Raw genomic sequence first — 14,073 nt, 5'->3', positions numbered from 1 at the left:
ATGTGTGATAGTGTCATATAATGGGCATGTAAATATAACATTTATCCAGACAAACAGCAGGTCTAAAAAAATGTATTATTCACAAGTGTTATATCCTATAATTTAAAAGATGAATAATTAATTTGCATGATACTGAGAGGGACATTCGCCAACATGTGTCTACTGCCAGAGAAAATATAGAAACATGTACATGACTTGACTGTCTTCAAAGGCATGTCATCTTTTGTTCTTTGTGTGATTTATTCGTTTCTTTTTTCTGTTATTCCAAAAAACTAGTCCAACAGTTAAGTGAAGCTTGTTATCAGAGGTTTCACTGATCTTTATATAGTTTCTTTCACGAACCCTTTTGTCTCTGCATGACACCAGTAGTTTGTATTAAATATTAATGGTACGTTTGGCAAGATTTATCTAGCAGTGGATTACATGGAGGATGTACTTGTATAATGGTCTTTTTTTCACTGGGGACAGTCAGTGGCACAGAAATCTACAGGCGGACAAAAATGTTCTTAGACAGAAGATTAAGAGGTGTTTCATCCCAGAGGAAATCATGAGGAACCTGAGCAGCAACATGCTGCTACCATGGAAACGCTGATAAGCCAACAGGTGCCATGACTTTGAGCAACACCAAAATACTTTAATACTCTATAGAGCAGCCATCCATCCTCCAGTGTATGTGTGGGATGCCCAGATCCACCAATCAGAATTGGCAAAAACAGTATATTAGCATTTATATAACAGCACTGATGTAAGTAAAATGATTGGAATATAATTTTTGTCATTTTTAAAGCAAGTTTAAAGAGTATTTGAATAGTGTCACACTCATTATTACATTTATCTAGTGTTTATACAGCTTGAGCCAAAAGTGAGTCAAATTATGATTTCACAGAATCAAAGAGAAAAGTAATTGCTCTTATATCTTTCTGCCAACCGCAGTGTCATGAATCAAACTGAATTACTCTGTAAGAAAACAGGGATATTTGAGCTTTATAATTACCATGTGATCACTCACGCAGGCATGCAGAGGGTGAGACAAGATGTAATCAATCTTTCATTCAGTAAAATATATCATTGTTTTTGAAGAAGTAATGACAGTGTGGAAGAATATTTCATTTTAGAAAAGCAACTGCAAAAAGTGTCAAATTAAAATGATCACAAATGGGGAGATGACTGTTAAATAAAAGAATGATGAGTTTAACACTCATAAATAATTTCAAATTAACTTAATAAATGTGCCTTTGATTGACATTTTACAGAACAGCGTGCATCCTGCAAAAATAATAACACAATCTGTGTAACAGGCAAACAACCTTAAAAAACAACATCACTTAGAGCCACCTCAGCTAAAAGTGATGTATGACTCGTCGGAAGAATGCATGAGGTGTGCACATTCTCACCGCATAGTCCTCCTTCATAAATGCCGGGCTATGGTTGGCAGTTGTATGCATGATTTTTGAGCATACACATCATTCACGGCTCTGGCCCCTGGTGTGTGAAGAACATCGCAACAGTTGTTTTGAAAGGTTTTGGGGAAAAAAGTTATTATAATTCATTATTGTATTGTATTATTGTAAGTATTGTCCTCTACTAGGGCTGCCTCATGAATGCCAAATATTCATATTCATACATCATATCAGATTTTTTGAAGGAAAGCATCAGGGGAGCTTTTTTTTGGTTTTTTTGTTTTGTTTTTTTGTTTTTGTTAGTCGGTGTTTAGTGTACCTCTGGGGATGTTTTGGTTGGCAGATGAAGCTGCATAGCAGGCGCTTTACTCTCTTTCATGCTGCTGTCCGTACAGGAGGCTGCAGACCCAAACCCAGGATGAGTCTAAAACCCTTTTAAACATGGGTAAACCAGCTAAGAATATTTTATAGACTGCTTTTCCATTGAGAGTAGAGCAGAGCTGGATACACAGCTCTGCAGCAGACAAGTGTGGCTTTTTGTGTGTGGCAGGGTTTTTTTGGTGTCAAGTTCTACATCACAGATGGGCTGGACAACAGGTATACATTAGAAAGCAGCATGGATGAAAACCTTTGAAAACATTATGGCTGTTACTTCTCTTTATATATCTCTTACTTATTCAGTCTCTTTTTCAAACTCAGTCCCACCTAAGTTTGGATTGATGTTTTGAGTGCTGATGGTAATTGGTAATAGCCAGTCATTGCATCTTGCCGGTAAAGACGCTAAAATTAGCATGTTAACCCAGGTGTTGTGTTTCCATTAATGCTAGTTGAAGATGCAGGCAATAATAACCTGTGACTTCTGCAGAGTCATTTGATGCAGGTATGAATGTGGATTGTAACCTTCCCTATTAGATTAAAAAGCGATATGTTAGTAGACGTAAGCAGGTTTTTGGCACCGTGGAAACAGCGTCTGGCTTTTGTTTGATATCTAGTGTCAGCAAAACATGTTGTTGCACATGTCATTAGCTTAGTTAGCCCACATCAGCTCAGAGGGCCAACTCAGCCTGTTGACATTGTTACAAAAACACCACTGCCCCACTGAACCCATTTCATTTTTCAAACTCTATAAGTTACAAGCAGACAGTAGAAAATACATATTGAACAGCCAAATCTGATCTGACTGACATTATTCTGAGTCCTAGCTTCTTCTACAGGACCTTTAACGCAGAGGCATCAGGTGTCAATTCAGAATTCAAATCAGACCGGTCAGTTCAGTCAGTCAAACATTATGTATGGATATGAATTTCACTGACAAAAATTAGGACTCCTCCTTTGCCCTTTGGCCATAATACTCTGAATAACTAAATGCCAACAAGTTGCTCCTTCCTTTTTATATTTTCAAGTTCCACGAGTACACACAAATGCTGAGAGACAACAATGTCGCTAAAGTGTACATTTCAGCCAGGGGCTCTAAAGAACAACAGCCAGAGACATACTAGAGGAAAAAACACTATGAACAGCTGCAACAAAAAAACAAGAGTAGCAGAGACAGTTTGCTATAAGACACAGAAGGGGCCGAACCTTGTCAGTTGAGGGACTGCGTAGGGGCTCGGGAAAAGCTTGCCGGTGCTTGGGGGTACAGCGTGTTATCTGCAGCACCGCAGACCTTCCCCTTTGAAGTGATGCTGAGCCACCGACTGAGCCAGGGGCACTGGAGGTGGAAGGTGGGAGGCTAGAAAAGAAATGTAGAGAAAGCAATAAAAGGTGAGAAAACAACTATGGGTTACAATAGAGACAGAAACAGCAGAGAAATGAACAAATCGTGCCTGTTAACTTTCATCGTGTAATGTCAAAAAAAGAAAATGCACCTCAGAGATTGTTTATGGCAACTTAGAGCAGAGATAAAACTTTGAGGTCATGTCATTGTTTTCCTGTGTGTTCTACGTCTTGTTTAGGCAGGCCGTCTTTCCTTTTAGGGAGTAATGCAGAAAACATATGGTGGCCATGTGTTGGAGAGCGTTAGGCTGCATAGGGAGGGGATGTACGATCAGATGGTAAAAGTGAGGAAAGTGAATTGTTTTGCTGCTCCTTCTGTTCACTGCACTCTCCCTCATGGATTATCCTCTCTAATAGACTTAAAGGCACTTTAACTGAGCCGCCAGCTGCCTGCAACCCCAACGGAAAGCCACCCAGGTCAAGTTTGAAGGGAGGATATCCTATCATGACAATGCAACACATTCCTTTAGTGCCTTTACTTTGTTATGACACCCAAACAACCTGTTACTATACTTTGATCTAAAGAATAAGCAGGTAAAATGCAATTTAAACAATAAAAGCTATAAATTAACTCAAATGTAGATATCTAAACAGCGTTATTATTGAACATGCTATTCATGTATTTTGGGTGCATTCATGTCTGCTTAAAGCTGTCGACTTGGGATCAATTCACACAAGATGCATTTTAAAGCTCCAGTAAGCGTGACCCAGCCTACTTTAATTTTGATAAACAGTAAATAATTCATCCAGAAGAAAGGGAATGTGGGCCAGAGAACTGATCTACATAGCTTCAAACAGAGACGACTTCTATGTTGGCAAACTGCAGCAGGAAAAAGTCATAAAATGAATCCACAAACTGACTAAATATAATGTTTTAGACTTAACTGTCTCAAATGGTAAGGTTAGTTTTTGCAATTTTAAAGCTAGATGGGCAAATTCTACCATACTGTGCACATTTATTGTAGATATTATTTTCCCCAAAACAGTGCAGCCACATAACGGTGCAACCACATTTTTAATCACAATCTGGAAACAGTATGAAGGGCAGACGATGAGGAGTGTGCCAGCTGTAGACACCTGCGTGGCGGAGAAAAGACAAGGACGGGATGCTGCAGTGACCTTGGCTTTTTAGTTGATTAAACTGAATTTGGAAATGAATAATCAGGTCAGTGGTTCTCTTTCCTGCTCCACAGAGTACAGACTCTTGCTGGTTTCCCTTCAAGAATCATGGTCTAATTTAGACAAACGACCTGTCTGAGTGTATACAGCATCACCAACAAAACACTCTTTTCTTTGTGTCACAATAGATTTACCTCTGTTATTACTGGGTTAGTCCTTCCTGACACCTACTGGGCTGTTGAAATGCCAGCTAATTATCAATTTATAGCTGTTCAACATTTGAATTTATGGAGGCACTACAATATTTTGAAATGATTGCGATTGTAAAAGCAAAAGGCTTCCGCTTATGGCTTACCACGACAACAACTCCTTTTAAAATGCAGATAAATGGAAAATGAATCCCAGAAGACATTCATTATTGGAAGTCTTATTCTCAAAAACACTGATGATGCTGATTGATATTTTTTCTAATTCTATTTCAACCTACATATAAAGCGAATGTAATCCTATTCCGGTCAACATTTGTATCTTGTCACCCAGCAAGCTGTTTCTTCCTGACAAATTTGTCAAAATGATTGTCCTGTCTTTAGTCTATTGTTTATTAAAGATATTCTTTATTGGTTATAGCTCATCTAATCTGGAAAACAACAGATTACTCAGCCTGTGTTTTCCACAGAACTTGAGTGTCATTCTGTGTCCCCTTTCTAAATTTAGAAATTTTTGTGGCTTCGTGAACGCAGCGCAGGCGGAGTTCCGTTTTTTCTTCAACAGCAGTTTGTGAGTCACAGGGCAGATTATTAATCTGTCAATACATTTAGAGCTGATCAAATAAAATCGATTACTGAGTGCAGGTGCTGCTGCCTGTGAATTCAAACTTTTAAACTCAGCAGAATTAACAGTTAAGTTTCACTTTCAATGCGCCCGCTGCTCCCTGTGCCCGGAGTATGCTCTGCACTCCAAGAATGTGGTGCAATCAAAAACTCAACTGAATATATATTGCAACAGTGCTCTAAATTAACAGTCCAGCTCCAAAGTAGAAAATGTATTTGTGGCAGCGGATGTTTACATTTTGGCTGGCTCCCACAAGTAAATGAACATGTGGGAAACCCTGAGTCAACTAATTATCTTAAAAGGCACAGCATTAGTTGTGATGAACTGAACAGTTCATGAACAAGAAGCAAAAACAATATATTTTACACAGTATTTAGTAAAATATGCAAAAGCTGAGAAAATCAACATGAACGCGTCATGGAACCAGTTCAGAGAAATACTAAGAGTTTGTACTGCTTGTGTTGAAAAGATCCAGGAGAAACACAGAGGACTCCCTGCTTAATTCAGCAATCTTTTGAATGTCCGTTTCTTTAAACTTCAGGTCCAAATTCCCCCTAAATATTCATTGTGAACCACAGATGAATAAGAGCACTCTAGTGTTTACATAATGAGAAAATTAAAACATAAGACCCGCAGAAACACAACCAACCAAACAACTGATAGTTAAGAACCTGAAGAAAACAACAAGAAGACGAGAGCGTCATCAAAAAGTACCATAAAACCAATATAAATTCAGATTTGGTGAATTTGTAAAGGTAAAGGTTTTCTTGTAAGAAGTCTAACAGGGTCCTCTTGGACCATGAGACAGTGGGAAACCTCTGACCAGGCGTGTAAAAGAAGCCTCCATTCACAAAGACAGCCGTTTCCATGCCAACAGGACCTCTGCTGGGAGAGGCCTCCTTTCAAATGGTTTTCATCCTGCACCTCTGCTGCAGTCTCAGAGAAGGACTGGTGGGCATTTGAGAGGGAATGAGTTGTGGGTGGCAGTGAAGAGATGCAATTGTGTTAAGGCGAGATGGAAAAGGTCTGAGCTAAAAGCCCCAGAGCCTCCGACAGCAAATCACACTGAGGCTGGAGATGCATCCGTGTGCTGGGGAGATCCTCATATCTCTTTCACACCAACATTACAACGTGGTAAAGACCCATGTTTGCTGTCAGTCTGCATACAATAGGGCTGCAACTAATGACTGCTCCAAATACTAATTAAACTACTGTTTAGTATTGGGTGATTTGATAAATTATATCGAGACAACAGAAATTAATCAACCAACAGCGATATCATTATACCGCTATAGCTATCTTGATCAATCTACCAATATCTGGCTGCACTACACCATTGACCAAATAACAAAACCATGAGTATAACTGCTTGAGGCAAAATTGGATTTGCAGGAGCTATGAGAATTCTTTTTTTAAATTATTATTAAAACGAGAAAAAAAATGTGAATGAGGTCACTCGTAGTGATGACCCTACAGAGAAGAGTCTGCATCTCCCCTCAACTGTACTGAGCTTTATAGTGAGTTTCAGATAGCTGTTTAGTTGTCTGGCAGCGACCCACAACTCAACTGTTTTGGTATACTCTAATATTGTTTTTGGCCACAGCGGGCAGCAGAGCATACAGCAGGCATATTAGCAACTAGCCTATGAGAATACTGGAGCATTTAACAGATAAAGAGCCAAATATTTCCCTCTTGAGTTGGTAGAGACCAAAAACAGAGCTAAAAAAATATTGGATTAAAATTCATCAGGTAACCACAAACGGGACTTCAAATGAAAGATAATGTTGCTGTTTAAGTGCTTTATTTGTTAATAAATGGTTATTTGCTAATATGTTTGCCATTATCCACCTAAAGGTGATTAATTATCAATGTTGTGTCCAAAACCAGCGTCCCTCAAGCAGCCAATAAAACAGTTATTGTAGGTTTGAAGCGAGCAGGTTGAATTGTCAGATATTTAACTGAGTTGACAAATGTTCTTGTATCTATAAATTGATTCTCAATAAAATTCACAAAAAATGTAATATATTACTATAGATAGAATCCATGATACAAAAGGACATATACCATATTATACAACAATATACTGTATTTTTCATACTGACCATTAGGAGTGTAATGACACATAAATTTGTATCTATATATCGATTAAATAATCAATCAAAAATTATTGATGCAAAGTGACAACATCAATGAATATTGTCATGCCTTTATTTTAAAATTTCTATAGCACATCTGTGTCACCATTTGCATCCAAGCACATCTCCTTCCTAAACACTGAAACAGTGCTAGCAGCCTATCACCAGGCAGAGGATGGCAAGCAGCCAAGAGAAAGACATATACACATCAGTCACAGACCCTTTAATTGAATCGAATTGAGCAAGTATTGCATCACTGTCCAAAAATATGGCCACATTAACAATATACCTTGTTGTGATAAGACTTGATTTTCAACTCTATGTCCATCACTATTGATAATTTAAAAAAGTGGTTACTTATCAAGACTTTAAACTGTAAAAGTGTACTGGTGACTGAAAGCTTTAAAGACATAACTTTATTGATTCAAAACCACAAATTTGAATCATAGATGGTGAGAAATTTGTCCAAAAAACAGTACAACTGGAAGGCCTGCTCTTTGTGAGAAAACTGTCCCATTATGTGTTCCTGCAGACATGATGAGTAAAAGGATACTGCAACTGTTAAAAACGTGCTTGTTCAGCACCAAGAAACAAAGGAGGTGTCTCTCCTAGGACAGGATGAACACTCTGCTCCACTCTCCTATCTGTTTTTAGTTAGCCTCAAATCGTACTGCCACAGCACTATTATAAACTATAATATATCTATTATTGACTTGTTATGTCCCAATCTGCACCTTCCTCTCGTCCCTGCACGATGTCACGCAGCGTTCGCAGTATAGCCCACATCAAAGCAATATGCCTGGGAGATTCCTCTCTGTGTTCATTAACCGACTCAGAGCTACATGGCACAGCACTGAATTATTAACGTGCTCCTTGTGCCTCACAGATACAGAGCAGAGGGCCATTCACAACTGCAGAGCACACCCACGCTCGGCTGTTGTTGCCTGTAATTCTCCAGTTAACCCTGAAAACTCATTAAGGAGGCATATTAAGAAAGCACGGACCAGAAAGTACCGTCACATGATTGATGGTAGCAGTATAGACAGAGAAATTGGATGATGAACGCATGCAATAAAACAAACAAAAAATACTAAATCTTAAGATATGGAGCCTATTTTTTTATGAGCATGAGAACAGCATACAATACTGGAGTGCTGAAGGGAACGAGAAGTGAATAAATGAGAAGTTACAGGCAAATTATCACAGGGAAGTTCATCTTAATGACTTTTAAAACACTGACGACAGGGCGCCTGGTGGCTCAGTGGATAGAGAGGGCGCCCCATGTACGGAGGCTGTGTCCTCGCCACAGCGACTGCGGATTCAATTCCAGCCTTGGCCCTTTGCTGCATGTCACCCCCTCTCTCTCTCTTCCTCTTTCACACTTGTGCTGTCAATTAAAGGCAAAATGCTCCCCAAAAAATCTTTAAAAAAAAAAAAACGCCGACGACTTTTACTATGACACTAACAACTTAACATAAAAACAGATAAAGCCAAATATTATTATATCTACAGAGGTTCCATAGTACAGAACATTATCTGATTAATATCTCAAAACATGATCCATCATATCATTTTCCAACTTTGCTTTTTTTCTCCAGGATTCAACCTGATGTTTATTAAATGTTAACTTCTGGCTAACTGACACTTTATTTCAAACACAACAAAAGACACTGCATATCGTATTACCCAATCTAATAACTTGCAAGTATCTACAACTTCCACAGCTTCAACTTGACACAGGTGAAATGACTCACATGAAGTGTTGCTGCCACTGAGTGCAAAAGCTAATATTAGCATTTCTACATTCATGTAGCTAAGTGGCTAGGCATAGCTAGATCAGGGACTGCCAACCCACAGACTGGTACTGGGCCACAGATCATTTGATACCAGGGCATTAGCAAACGATATGATTCAACAACAAAAAAAAAAGTAACTGATCTTTACAGGTTGTTAAGCACTTTTTCACTTTATCTTTAGCTCTGTCTCTCTGTGCTGCACCTCTCCTCATTACTCCCTGTGAAATCCAAAACAACAGGATACTGATTTTGACTTAAAGTGAGCCGTCAGTACGCAATGTAATCAGTGTGTCATCACATGACAGGCTACTTGATTAGCTCCTAATGCTAGCAAGAAGCTAGCTGACACACGTCAGGAAGTGAAATTTATAGGGCAACAACATGAAAATTGAAGATTTGAATCATCAGTGGGAGACACCTCAGGCGTCTGAGATTCTTCAAGTCGAGAAGCAGCGTAACAGCGAGGAGTACTCACTCTGCAGGCTGCAGCTAAATATGGTGATTTTGGATGCAGCAATCAGGCGTTTGAGGAGGATTGAGAGTTCCTTCGGAGGAGGGAAGGTAGATAAAAGGCCTAAAGTGAGTTGTGATATCCAAACATTTGACCTACTTCCAGCCAAACCTTTACTTCCAGCCTCCTTGATGTTGTTGTCTGTTGTTGCCCCGAAGTCCTACTTGATGGGTTTCGGGGAGATTTTTTTCCATGAGATTTCCAGGAAAAGGAGATCTCTCTCTCTTCAAGGTGACTTGGACCTCCCCACAGAAAAGTCCTTTAATTTCCTCTTTCCTTGATCTCGCTTTCTCTCAAGTGCCTCTGCCTGCCCACACACACACACACACACACACACACACACGCACACACGCACAAACGATGCTGACGGCAGGCTGGACTTCTGTAGAGTCTGCTCTGCTAATCTTTTTGCCTCTCCTCATGTTTTGTTTCCTTCTCCATTCCCCCATTTACTAACTCCTCTAAAGAAGGCTCCCCACACATCATACGTCCTCCACTTGTTTCCTTCTGACTTTTTTCAAGTCTCTCTCCACCAATTCCCCCGCATCAACATATTTATCTCTTCTCTCATCCTCCTTTGACCTCCTGTCCTCTCTCGTCTAGATCAGCACATCTGTCCTCATCAACCCCATGAACGTCTAAATTCATTAAAATTAATGAAAAGGATATCGCACGTGTTTAACAAGACTGATTCATACAACACTTCCCACTTTAAGTCTCCCCTCTAAACTCAAACGCTGCAGCTAAAACCTTCTTTCGCCACTTGAAACTCAAACTGCTTTTTAAAACTCAAACACAGAAACACTGACTGTAATCTCCAAGTCCTCAAACTCATCTTGACCAAAAGGCCTAACTTGTGCTCTCAAACCCTTCTCCTGTCTCCTCTCTGGACTGTGGATGCCAATTTAAACTATCATCAGTAATTCCCCCAATCCAACGGATATCATGATTCACTAATTATCCAAATGTCCTTTTCACTGAACCTTGTTTTTGGGTTGTAAAAGGTCTGGAGGACTGCCCATCCTAATCAGACTGCACTCATTGCGTTACTAAAGCAGTTCAACCCAGATGCTTCTCTCTTAAGTCCTCGTCTTCTTGGTCCTTTCCATTTCCTCCACGACCATCAGCCAGATGGTCCCTGCCATCCCTGTTGACTTGGGGGTATTTCCAATGTATGGCAGGAAATTTAAACATCTACACTGCCACTGTCTCTTCTGACTCTGATGAACACATGCTTTATTGTGTCTGCACCTTGTTTTGGGAAGCTCCTGCTATAACCGTGCGCTCTAGAACTCATCATTCCTCATCCTGCCAAAGTCTTCCTGGCTTGTCTGCTAAACAATGGATGCCACTGAACAATTAAACCATCCATTTACATGAAGGCTACTTTACAGAGGGTGCGTACACAAAAGCTTCTTTTAAATTGCCTGGTCAAGGTGGGAGTATTGCGCCATTTTCTGTGGTTGTACCTTTATGAAAGGTACAACCACAGAATGGGGGGACAGCATTGTCTCACCTTTTAGCCGACAACGACGGTATAAACATTGCCACATCGAGGTCTGAAAGGACCAAGGACAGGACGGATGTGACATTTTGATGGCATGTTATGCGAGCGACCTAACTTCAGAGACATAAAAAGTAGCTGGCAGCATTTAGCAGCTAGCTCCCAAATCTCATAGTTTTCCCACAAGTTGGGAAAACAATGAGCTCCTTGCAGAGGACGAGATCAGCCACCATATACCAGGGACGGTAACTGATTGTTATTGCCATTTTATGCCTTTTTTATTGTTTCGAAATGGGCTGTCGATGCCATGTTATATGTCACCCTATAGGCTGTGTCACATGTCACGGCCATCACATTCATCAAGCCTCTTTTGTTTCTGCGATGCCTACATGCCGTCTAAAATCACACTGGAGCTACATGATGCTGCTGTTGTTTGGTTATGTGTAGGAAGGCAAAGGTGGCGTAAAGAAGGGTCTTCTTATAGCAGCCCTATAATGTACTCTCTGTGTAAAAAGGGCCGAAAGAAATGAGTCTGGGGGACAGCAGGAACCTCATTTAGAAGCTCCACCTGTCACAGAAATATATTATCCATAAATCTATAAAATGCATATCATGTAATCCCAATATTCCTGGTTCAAATCTGTCTGCAGACGTTGGTTGCAGTACTCCAACATGCCTTAAAACAGGACAAATCTATGAAGAGCATCCCCGGGTGAGTTAACAGTGATGGGGGACGCAATACAAAGCAAACCGGTCACTACAAATCAGAAGGAAATAGTCAACAAATCCAAAGACACTTATGTGGTTGCAGTTTCCCCATTTCCCAAACAATCCAAGATCATATAATATATTTCATGAATATGTAAACATTCAGAGGCATCTGTGTCTGCCTACAAAATATCTTATCAGCCTACCAAAATAAGTTTGACGAAGAAAGCGTTTATCAGCAATTATTAGTCTCACTTGAGTATGTACAAATGTGCTTTTAATTGTTTCTAATTATACAGAAATTCAGTCTCGTCTCGAGGGATGTTTGCCACCTGAAACTCTTACCCTCTACTGTCATCCTTAATAACCAATCTCACTCGTTCCACCCTTCATGTTTTGTCAATATGAGCTTCAAAGCCAGGAAATCTCACTGTCCGTATGAGAATGGTTTTAAGGAAGGCCCTGGGGTCAGTTACACAGCAACAGTCAGGAGTGTGGGAATGTGAAGCTTTCTACAAACAAAGTCTAGGATACCCCTCATCTCTCACTCCCCAAGGCCCTGCAGCAACAATCACAGCCAGTAAAATACTGGTTCATCACGTGGATCTATGTAAACTGAAAATTTGCCATTTTTTTCTCAGTACCATCAGCCTATCTTAGTACTTCTCAAATTCTCACTTATTTATATCGCCTTAACTGTTTGATAGAGGAACACATGTCCCACACAACATCATACAATGAACTGAGGGTTTTGATACATGCACTTTAAAAGTGATACACAGAGGGCATTTTGAATCATTGTGGGTAATTAAATCAAAACTGTAGCTGCTTGGTTTGTAAATAATGAACAGTCTTTTCCATTCATCACACTAAGTTGCAAAATTATAAATTACTGGACCATGAACAGACCAAAAGAAATGACTTTGTGCATGTCATGAATGCACAAAACATGAAAAAAACCAGTATCTGACATCACATCAAAGGCAAAAGTCCGCAAACTTACTATAAATTCCAAAGTTTACCTCTAAATTTCCAGATATTTCATACTACCACGACAAATTCCCAAAGTTGTTGTGGTAACTTATCAGCCTCATTGATGCATGATTATGTTGATCAAATTTTCTTCTTTTTTTTTCAAATGAGCTTTAAACACACTGCTGCTTTTCAAGTCAAAAATGAAACTGAACAGACTGAACTCCAGAAAACAAAGTGGTTCTTGTCTATTGACTATTGACAATCAAATGAGCAAACTTATTTCTGGTGACTGTGACTAACATGTTGTCCTCAATGGATCTCTTCTATTATCTATTCTAAGGGCATGCATACACACAGTGTATCGCTTATTACAACAGACAAAGTTAGAGTCTAGACTCGTTTGCTACCCTTCAAAATCAATACTTACACATAAGGGGCAAAACTTTTTTCATTTTGATAAACAGTTGATACTGTTGGGTTTCTATGGTTGGTTGTCAGAGCTGAAAAAGTGCAATAACAAACTTCAACAAATTAAGCCAAACTTCCAGAACTAGTGGGAAACATGCAAATGTTGCTGGCTGTCCAGACTACTTCATCTGTTCCACAAATGCCTTCCAATGTACCTCTTAACAGTATGTTGCTAAAAATGTCCAGAAATCAGTAACTCCTTTACAGCCTAACACAAACCAACAGCACTGAAATAAATCCTTCATTTAGGCTCTTTGTATTGAGCTTCTGTTGAAACTGTCTCAAAAAAATGTCAACCTCCCACTGTGGTTTACCAGAAAGATGTTTTAAATTGTCTATTAAGGAAAAGTCTCGCTGGAGTAGTTGCAGATTTGACAAGTAAACGGTAAAGTATCTATTCAGTCCACTGACTGCGTAACCAGTTGGGTTTTTTACACTCTGTGCATCAAATTGACAAAAAAAGAGCACCTTTACAGCTGCACTTTTGTAATCCATGTGATATAGAAGAAGCATTACCTCAATTTCTCTTCCTGCGGATGTTGTGCTAAGATATGGCCCTCATCCGACATTGTCCTTATGGACACTGCCCCAAATTCAAAAGACAACTGACAAAAAAAGCAGCATCTATTACTCTTCCTTTCTTACATGTTACCATGCTGTTTCTGTTGTATGGAAAACCAGTTGTGGTAATCTAGAAAAAGGTGTTCCTTACTCTAGTTATCTCATGAGAGACAGGCGCAGACATGAGAGGTCAAGTGAAACCAGTTAAATGGCAGGTGGGGTGAAGAAACAGTAGTATTCTCCTGGAGAGGAAATAAGAGCCACTAGTCTTTCATGTCCTGTATGTAGA

The 14,073-nt window shown here is 39.6% G+C and overlaps 1 protein-coding gene across 1 annotated transcript in view; it reads right to left on the bottom strand.

Moving 5' to 3' along the window:
• Positions 1–14,073, bottom strand: part of fbxw7 (F-box and WD repeat domain containing 7) — a 145,585-nt gene that overhangs the window by 127,670 nt on the left and 3,842 nt on the right. Inside the window, exon 2 of the mRNA XM_088075887.1 lies at positions 2,982–3,132. The gene's annotated coding sequence lies outside the window, so the exon portion shown is untranslated. The remainder of the gene's footprint in view (positions 1–2,981; positions 3,133–14,073) is intronic.

The sequence above is a fragment of the Plectropomus leopardus genome, chromosome 3, assembly GCF_026936395.1.
Source record: "Plectropomus leopardus strain MGB_pleo_1.0 chromosome 3, ASM2693639v1, whole genome shotgun sequence".
Lineage (NCBI taxonomy): Eukaryota > Metazoa > Chordata > Actinopteri > Perciformes > Serranidae > Plectropomus > Plectropomus leopardus.
The sequence above is the reverse complement of the archived record's forward strand: the minus strand, read 5'-3'. Positions and strand labels throughout refer to the sequence as shown.